This window comes from Erythranthe guttata, chromosome 12 (assembly GCF_056151865.1).
Source record: "Erythranthe guttata isolate IM_541 chromosome 12, IM_541, whole genome shotgun sequence".
In the NCBI taxonomy this organism is placed as follows: Eukaryota; Viridiplantae; Streptophyta; class Magnoliopsida; order Lamiales; family Phrymaceae; genus Erythranthe; species Erythranthe guttata.
Window position 1 is genome coordinate 7,243,498 of NC_142544.1, and position 10,415 is coordinate 7,253,912.

At 33.4% G+C, this 10,415-nt stretch overlaps 1 pseudogene across 1 annotated transcript; it reads right to left on the reverse strand.

The window, feature by feature from the left end:
- Positions 1 to 867: 867 nt before the first annotated feature.
- On the reverse strand, positions 868 to 9,893 carry LOC148766348 (nucleobase-ascorbate transporter 7-like; annotated as a pseudogene). The gene is made up of 12 exons (XR_016035119.1): positions 9,818 to 9,893; positions 6,909 to 7,006; positions 6,558 to 6,810; positions 6,410 to 6,469; positions 6,120 to 6,310; positions 5,913 to 6,009; positions 5,748 to 5,834; positions 5,586 to 5,644; positions 5,430 to 5,507; positions 5,270 to 5,339; positions 5,003 to 5,179; positions 868 to 1,103 (listed from the first exon to the last, which is right to left on the reverse strand). The product of XR_016035119.1 is annotated as a nucleobase-ascorbate transporter 7-like (transcript).
- Between the last annotated feature and the right edge of the window lie 522 nt (positions 9,894 to 10,415).

Sequence of the window (10,415 nt, forward strand, 5' to 3'; positions counted from 1 at the left end):
ATAATAATAATAATAATAATAATAATAATAATAATAATAATAATAATAATAATAATAATAATAATAATAATAATAATAATAATAATAATAATAATAATAATAATAATAATAATAATAATAATAATAATAATAATAATAATAATAATAATAATAATAATAATAATAATAATAATAATAATAATAATAATAATAATAATAATAATAATAATAATAATAATAATAATAATAATAATAATAATAATAATAATAATAATAATAATAATAATAATAATAATAATAATAATAATAATAATAATAATAATAATAATAATAATAATAATAATAATAATAATAATAATAATAATAATAATAATAATAATAATAATAATAATAATAATAATAATAATAATAATAATAATAATAATAATAATAATAATAATAATAATAATAATAATAATAATAATAATAATAATAATAATAATAATAATAATAATAATAATAATAATAATAATAATAATAATAATAATAATAATAATAATAATAATAATAATAATAATAATAATAATAATAATAATAATAATAATAATAATAATAATAATAATAATAATAATAATAATAATAATAATAATAATAATAATAATAATAATAATAATAATAATAATAATAATAATAATAATAATAACTTTTCAAATTTAAAATAACTATTGTGTAATCCATAATTTCAAATTTCTTAAACAACAAAACTTTCTTTAAAAAAAAAAAATCAGAGACATCAAAACAACTTTTTTAATTTCTCAGGCATTAATTAATTCATCTTAGGAGCAAATCAACTATAGAGAGTATTAAAATGAAAATGTAACAACATTATGTACATAACAAAGAAAAACACACGCTTGAATCTTATAGTTTTTTCACGCACATAACAGACTCAAACTAAACACAAGGAAATAACTTATTGAGATCAAGAGGCAGAGGATAAAAACTCTTCACTCCCTAGTACCTGTTTTAAAAGACCTGAATTTATCCCACCATTGCTTTCCTCGTGCCGCTGGTAGCAACGTCACATCCAATACCAACGCTAAAGTTATCGAAACAAACGCTTTTAGCGAGAAAGGCGCATTCGACTTAAAAAAAAAAAACTATGTGTAACAACAAATTCTTATCTGCGATTTAGACAAACAAGAAAAACTTGCACAAAAATAATTTATTGAATTAAAATAAAATATTGCGGGTTACAAACTCTAATTCAATCCTCTGATTCTTCTCTCAAGAATAATATTCGTTTGACTTTGAATTTCGGAGTCAGGTCGTTGACTTGATCTTCTCCGGATTTGATTTGGATTTGAATAACGTCTTCCGAGGGTCTTGCGACTTGAATCTCGGATCGAACGCTGAATTTGACAGGTTTTGACTTGAAGATCTTGGAGTTCTTGATGGATTTGGCCCTTCAATCTTCCTTTGATCTTGATTTGTTCTTGAAGATCTTGGAGTTCTTGATGGATTTGGCCCTTCAATCTTCCTTCTATCTTGATTTGTTGAAGAACGCCCTCGATTTGATGAAGAACGCCTTGAATTTGTTGAAGAACGACCTCTATTTGATGAAGAACGCCTTGAATTTGATGAACGACTTGAATATTGCAGAGAGAATTTTCTCTACGGATTTTCTCCCTCTTGAGTTGTGTCTTGAATTGGGTGAATTGGGTAGGGAGGGTCCCTATTTATAGTGGTAGAATAAGAGTCCTACATGAAGTCTTTTTGATGACGTGGCGCGATTTGATTGGCTCTCTTTAAATTGATATTTATCTCTTATAACTTGGAAGAGAAGAAACAATCCTATTGGTCAATAATTAATTGATAATTATCTCCATGACTTATTTTGCAAGATAAATTATAATCTTGGGATTCAATTTAATATAATATAAATTATATTAAATTTATGTGTCTACAAATGCCCCCTCGAGACTTGTTCACGGACAATGCGTCTTGGAGTGAATGAGTCTCGATAATTGCTTAACTTCGATTGCAGTTTGATCTAGCAAAGCACATACATCTTTTGAAATCATGACTGGACTTAGAGAGCTAAGATTCTAAGTTGCCTACGTACCCTATAGAGGATCAAGTCATAACGTAGTTCAAAATATATCCTTTTGAGGGATGTCATGCACAGTTTACACTCGTGTGGACGAGGAGAAACATTTGCAGTTTAAGCTCGTGCTGAAGGAGCATTTGACTTGAATTTGTAGATAGTTTATGCTCGTATCAAGGAGCCTTGACTTGATTTCGATATAAGATAGTTTATGCTCGTATCGAGGAGCCTTGACTTGATTTAGATATATAGATAGTTTATGCTCGTATCAAGGAGCCTTGACTTGATTTGGATATGTAGATAGTTTATGCTCGTATCAAGGAGCCTTGATTTGATTTGGATAGTTTATGCTCGTATCAAAGAGCTTTGATTTGATTTGAACTTGTAGACATTTTAAACTCGTGTCAAGGAGTGCTTCATTTGATTTGGCTTCGTAGACCTTTTAAACTCATGTCAAGGAGTATTTCACTTGATTTGGACATGTAGACCTTTTAAACTCGTGTCAAGGAGTGCTTCATTTGATTTGGGCATGTAGACCTTTTAAACTCGTGTCAAGAAGTATTTCATTTTTTTTGGACTTGTAGACCTTTTAAACTCGTGTCAAGGAGTGTTTCATTTGATTTGGACTTGTAGACCTTTTAAACTCGTGTCAGGGAGTGCTTCATTTGTTTTGGACATGTAGACATTTTAAACTCGTGTCAAGGAGTGTTTCACTTGATTTGGACTTGTAGACCTTTTAAACTCGTGTCAAGGAGTGCTTCATTTGATTTGACTTGTCATATTGCATAGGGTGTTGGTTCCTCAAAATACTTGCCCCCATCCTCATGATCTTCTTGTTCTTCTTCAACATGTTCTTCATTGGGCTGGTACGGCTTTTTGAATGGTGGTTCTTCAATTTGATTTGCATGTATGCTCAACTCCATATCATGTGCTCGAGTGGCCAACTCTTCAAAACTTTTAGGTTGAATTACTTGAAGGATGTATCGGAGTCCCCATTTCATTCCTTGGATGGATAGTTCAATAGCTGATGTCTCAGACAGTCGATCCTTGCAATTAAGACTCAAATTTCTCCAACGGTTGATGTAGTCGATGACAGGTTCCTTAATCCACTTGCGGGAATTGGTGAGCTCAATCATGCTGACTGTTCTTCGAGTGCTGTAAAAGCGGTTGAGAAATTCTTCCTCCAAGTGCTTCCAACTATCAATGGAGTTTGCCCCCAAATCAATGTACCAATCAAACGCGTTGTCTTTGAGCGATCGGACGAATTGCTTGACGAGGTGATCTCCGTACGTCCCGGCATCATTGCAAGTCTCGACGAAGTGTGCCACATGTTGCTTGGGGTTGCCTTTGCCGTCAAATTGTTGAAATTTTGGAGGTATATAGCCCATTGGCATCCTTAGATCATCAATCCTTTGCGTGTATGGCTTGACATAGGTTGATGGAGACTTCGAGCTTCGTTCCAACTTGTCTTTGATGGTTCCACTGATCAGCGTCATCACTTGATCTACATGAATCATCCCTTCTGGAGAAACTTGAAGTTCTTGAGCTCGAGCCTTCTCGTTTTCAACTGGTTGTTGCTTTGTGGATGTCTCGACTTCGTCTTGAACCTCTATCTGATTCTCCACAGCTTGACTAGCATCGGCTTTGTCCATCTTGTTGATCAACTCGACAATTTGAGAATCTCGTTGTTGAACATGCTTTGCGAGTCCCTCAATGGCCTTTGTCAAACTTGCAATTTGCTCCTCCATGGTTGTAGCGTTTGTTGTCATGACGGATGCCACCTCTGAATAGCTTGATGTTGAACGAGGCGTGGGCTGTGAAATCTCTCGTTTTGAACCTTCCACGTCTGCGCTTGTGTTGACAAGAGGTGGTAAGCCTTTCTGAATGGTTTGAGGCGTCGAGTTAGACTCGGAGAATGCTTGCAGCTTCTTAGCCATACTCCTTGTACCTAAGCCCACACTTGATGAATCCGAAGTAGCAATCTTCATTGTGAACGTAGAGCAGTCACTGCAACACTTCGAGGATCTTCGAGAGAGAGAAGAGATGAGAGGTAGGGATGTCCCATCGGGCGTGCCAAAATTTGTAACAACAAATTCTTATCTGCGATTTAGACAAACAAGAAAAACTTGCACAAAAATAATTTATTGAATTAAAATAAAATATTGCGGGTTACAAACTCTAATTCAATCCTCTGATTCTTCTCTCAAGAATAATATTCGTTTGACTTTGAATTTCGGAGTCAGGTCGTTGACTTGATCTTCTCCGGATTTGATTTGGATTTGAATAACGTCTTCCGAGGGTCTTGCGACTTGAATCTCGGATCGAACGCTGAATTTGACGGGTTTTGACTTGAAGATCTTGGAGTTCTTGATGGATTTGGCCCTTCAATCTTCCTTTGATCTTGATTTGTTCTTGAAGATCTTGGAGTTCTTGATGGATTTGGCCCTTCAATCTTCCTTCGATCTTGATTTGTTGAAGAACGCCCTCGATTTGATGAAGAACGCCTTGAATTTGTTGAAGAACGACCTCTATTTGATGAAGAACGCGTTGAATTTGATGAACGACTTGAATATTGCAGAGAGAATTTTCTCTACGGATTTTCTCCCTCTTGAGTTGTGTCTTGAATTGGGTGAATTGGGTAGGGAGGGTCCCTATTTATAGTGGTAGAATAAGAGTCCTACATGAAGTCTTTTTGATGACGTGGCGCGATTTGATTGGCTCTCTTTAAATTGATATTTATCTCTTATAACTTGGAAGAGAAGAAACAATCCTATTGGTCAATAATTAATTGATAATTATCTCCATGACTTATTTTGCAAGATAAATTATAATCTTGGGATTCAATTTAATATAATATAAATTATATTAAATTTATGTGTCTACACCATGTCATTAGGTGGAGCAATTATTTTTAAAATTATAATGTTATTATGCTACAAAAAGATGATTTACTCGTCTAGCATTGGTGTGAACAGGGCCGGGTTTTTTCACGGACAGGTAGTCGTTGAAGTATTGAATTACAGACAAGCCCATCAAGATTGAGAATGCGGTAATGAATATTGTCCTAAATCTGTTTGAAGTTGCAGTATAGCAGGAAACCGAGTCCTCCAACGCCTGTTTAATTTGATTTCGAGGGAAGTAATTATTTATTAGTGCGTTTAATTAATTAATTAATTAATTGGGATGCGATAGTGAATCACATACCAACGTAGACATACACAAGGCAATACAACGATTGGTGCCGGGATTGAGGCGAAGACAGCTCCGAATTTTCCTGAGAATGCAATGACAGTAAGGATTAACAAAAAAAGGATAAAAATGATCCAAGTATGTAAAAAATAAATCTAGTTATGTGGTTATTTACCAACTATTGAAAAAAATATCATAAAAGCAGCAGATTTTTTATCACTCGCGTGTCAGACCAAGCAAACCGGCATTTTCACTGTCTCAAAAAAAAAAAAAAAAGAAAAGATGAATAATAAATTAAAGTTTTTGTTATAAGGAGAAGAAAAATTCTTACATGGACACTGTAGATCCTGTTCCGGTTCCGAAAATTCCAGACAATAGTATTCCCACACCCTCGTATAACGAAAAAAATAACATCAATATTCAAATATGCAGAATCACATATGTATGATATATGAAGAAAAAAGAGTAATGAAATTAAATAATCGTCTTGCACCTGCCATCCGACACCGCGGCTAAGAACAAAATGAGGCATAGGAGTTGCACTGGCATATCTCGACACAGTAACGAAAGCTCCAGTCGACTGCCCCCCAAAAAAAATGTCATCATAAAGAATGGCATTTTCGTAATTTCGTCAAGGAGTTCGAGGACAATTGCGTACCTCAACAAGAGCCACGAAAGAAGTTGCCATCATGACGAAAGATTCTCCTGCGTTGAAAGTAGGAGCACCCCATTGAAATGGGTACGGTACTCTGATCCTGTAAATATATAGTTCATCAAGAATGATTCTAGAAGGTTCTTCTTGTTTCTAGAAGGATCTAGAAGGATCTATAGATCTTCGGTTATGTGATTATTTAATATTTATTACCAAGGAGCAGCACTTATGAACGCAGCTTTGTCGGTTGTGCAGCTAAGTTGCGTACCAAACGGAGCATTCTTGTACGCATCTCCACCAACGGCGATTGCTAAATGTCCGTACATCCAAATAATGGCCAACGAAAATACCAAACAAAATCGACTAGACACAGTTCTTCTGCCTTTTGTCACATGTGGTAAGTACTATCGAAAGAGCATTCAGATTTCAGACAAGCAATTTGTTAGGACAGTAGTCAAATGAAAAAGATCATAAAAGAAGAAAAATCAACAATATATTCTCACCTGTGAAAAGATCACAAGTAAGGTAAGCTGAGGTAGTTCGATTTCCACGCATCCCGTTAGCTGATAAAATATAGCTCGTGTTAGAAAAAATAATTAAGTGGGAAATTGTGATAAAAGGATATTTCCGAAATAAATGTTAATTAATTACTAGAGGAAGGCGTAATTCGTATATTCCAAATCCCGTGAGCGCTACCAATGTAACGGTCGAAAGAGGGCTCATGAACCTCATGAGGGTCGAAAGTCGAGCCATATCGACTACCTAAGATAATTGACAAAGTTGCTGGAATAAATGTGTAAGAACCTCCGATAACGGAAGGTAATCGAGTTCCAAATAGTGTCTGATTTAATGTGTTGAGACCGATAACAAACTGTAGTGTCTGAATCATTAGAGCCTTCTCTTCCTAATTAAAATCATAATTTGTTTTTTGGGATTAATCAACTAAAATCAACAAGTGGTCATATAATTAATTTTGATAAAAATTAAAAAAATTAATCTTACTTTTCCACCTCCCATTTGGGGAACCAAAAAGGAGGGTATGAGAACAGTTGTACCAAGCATCACAAGGTAGTGTTGGAAACCAAGCAGTATTGCCTCACCTTAATTCATTAATTTCACAAACATTTAACACACAATTATTTTAACGTAAGACCAAAAAAAAATTAAAAAAAAAAATCCAAAAAAAAATGCCATATTGTTTTTCTGCTTCCTTCACTTTTAGCCCAAATGCCAATATTTCAAGAATGGCTAAAGGTCAAGATAAATAATTGTCACATGACACCGGCTATATATGTAATTAACTTTTCAAGAAAGTGGAGAAAATAATCATGCAATCTTTTATCAAAGTATCAGTGAGTGATCTCAGTAAAAAAAGAAACCATGCAAAATTAAGTAATGCTTACTGTTTACTTCTACCAAATTAAAGTGAAGAAAAGTACAATTATAGCAAAAAAGAAAAGGACTGAAACCCCTCTTCAAGAAATGCAATAACAACTTAAAGCAGATGTTGATATGGCCTTAACTTGGAAGAGAGAGAGAGAGAGAGAGAGAGAGAGAGAGAGAGAGAGAGAGAGAGAGAGAGAGAGAGAGAGTAAGTGATAAATAGAAAAGGGGAAAAGAAAAAAAAGAACGCTACCAAAGACTGCAAACAGTGTGGGAAGGAATTCAAGGAAGTGTATTATGTCCCAAATGCATTTGCAAAAAATAGAACAATAATTCATTTTCAAGTTTTTATTTTTATTTTTTTAGGTGGCACCAACTTTGCATTTGGAGTCTTTAAGTTAAGCAATTCCCTTTAAATTTTTCTCTTCTATCAATTCAATTTTTTTAGGTGTTCACTTCAAATTAGAGAATCCCTTCAGGTAAAATCTAATTACGAAAATACTCTACATATTTCCATAATCACGGAAATTCCGTTTAACTTGAGTTTGACTGTGTTTGAATAGAAGTGGTGTTTTCTCTGTTTTACCTACAAGTACTCTGAAAAAAAAAAAAGAAAAAAAAAAGGGTGAATTACAGTTTGCCCCCTATACTATCAAAAATGTCGCATTCACCCCTCTTACTATCAAAATCTACAAATAACCCCTGCTTTTAACGGTCAATGGCCAAGCATTTGATAGTGTTAACTTTTACTGTGCAATTACTCTTCTACCCTTTTTAGTCTGACGAGTGTCGAAATTTCTCCAAGTCCATTCATTCTCTCACAACAACACGCACTCACTCTCTGTATCCTGTTTTGAATTTTCATAAGGTGAAAAATCTCACAAAATATCTCTCTCTCTCTCTCTCTCTCTCTCTCTCTCTCTCTCTCTCTCTCTCTCTCTCTCTCTTTGCGAAATTGGTTGCAGGAACTACTGTATGAGTGCATTCAAAGGATGCTTACTTAGAAGAAGGTAAGATTTTGGATTTCAGGGTTTTTCTCGACTATGCCATGAACTTGTGCGGGTACAGTGAATTTTTTTTGGGGGTCTTGAATCCGACAAGCTTCGAAGGTTTAGGGTATGATTTTGTATAAAAAATAGGTTTATTTTTATTTTTATTTTTTTTATTGTTGTCGATTTTTATTGTTCGTTGAAAGTATGGATTTTTGACGATTTTTACTATTCGTTGAAATTATGGCTTATGCAGTTCGAAATGAGGGATTTTTCAGTTTTTTTTTTCTGGGATTTTATTGACTGGCTTCTTTTTTTTTTAATGCTGCAATTTTCTTCCTGGATTTTTTGAAGTCCAAGATGTTCGAATTGAAGCACATCGTTTACATCGGCATGTGATTCAAAAAAAAAAACGAATGTTTGGATCTAAGACACAATTGTTGAGAATTTTAACCATTAGAAGATATTCTAGTATGCAAAAAAAAAAAAAAAAAAAAAACGAAGCTGAAAAAAAAAGGAATTGAAGTTGAATAAAATGCAGAATTCAGGGAGAAAAGAAAATAGGAGAAAAAACGAGAAAAAAAAATGAAAAAACGAGCTGAAAAGGTGAAAATTTTGGTGAGAAAAAAAGGGCAAAAGTATGCAGCATTTATATTGTGATTTTTTGGTGGTGTTTTCGTCAGAAAAAAGCAAAAGGTTCTATGGAACAATCGGTCAACGCGTCTGATCAACGGAGTCAGCAGTCAGTGCTAACAGTAGGGGTATTTGTAGATTTTGATAGTACATAAGGGTGAATCCGACATTTTTTATAGTACAGGGGTTCAAATTGTAATTTACCCTAAAAAAAAAAATAGAAACCGTTACAATAAACCCCCTCATGCAGCAACAATAACGGATATGATTGTGGGGGACATGAAGAAGATGAAACATATATTTATATTTAATATATGTTTTTTTGCAAAATTGATTTTATTGCATAAAAACTTATAAACATGTAAAATAAATAATTTACAAAACAAATCAATTATATGTTTAATTCTTTTTTTATATATTTTTATATGATATACAAGAGAAAATACTTTTGAGTATCACCCTAGATTTAAACCCTGGTGTAATTTAGATATTTCTAATAGCATACTTCACCCATGCAATGTACATGGTCAGTTCCAAACCGAAAGTAGAAAAAAACAATTGTGTAATTTACTATCTCACTGTAACGACCTAATTGTGTCTCAACCATATGGAAGAAATTAAAGATGGAATCACAGTTAAAACATCATATTTGGCTTAGAGTAGATGAATACAGGTACCAACCCTCATTAGGAGAGCTGGTACATAGTTGGTTCAAGTCCCTCCTCCCCTATTTCTCCTTGTAATGGACTTGAATTTACTCAAAAAAAATAAAAAAAATATAGGTGAACCTAGAATAGTCATCAACTAGAGTAACAAAGTATTTATAACCATTATGTGATTCAACTCTATAAGATCTCCAAATATCACAATAAATAACATCAAACATATGAGTAGAAACAGTGATACTGATAGGAAATTTTAGTCTCTTCTGTTTAGCCACAGGACAAATATAGCAACATAAATCATTCTTGGGCTTATCCATAGCTAGAAACTTATTTGCCAAATAATCTAATTTCAGAGAGAGAGAGGTGAGTAGTTGAGTATTATAAGAGCGAGCCTGAAATATTGGATTTGTTTTTATTTTTCATAACTAACTATTTCATATAAATATTAGTTGAGGTTATTTTGTACCTATAGTAATAATTTAATTTAATTTATATTACTTTTATTGGTCGAGGGACCTATACATATAATTATCTAACAAAATGGATCTCCACCCATATATACATTCAATTGAGGGGGGGTTTGTCGATTGAAATACTTACACGCAAGTGCACGTATCGAACAAGTAATATGGTGGACAATTAAGTCCGGGTATCGATCCCACGAGGAATATTCAACTGTCTAATCCTAAGCGCTAGATTTTCACAAATATGTTCAAGCCCACCCTACACAGTCTAATTTGGAGAAAATTAACTAAATTAAACTACAATATTAAACGTAAATTAAACAACAAGAAAAATAAATAAACACGAAGATTATCAAAGTAAACGAGCCTAGGATT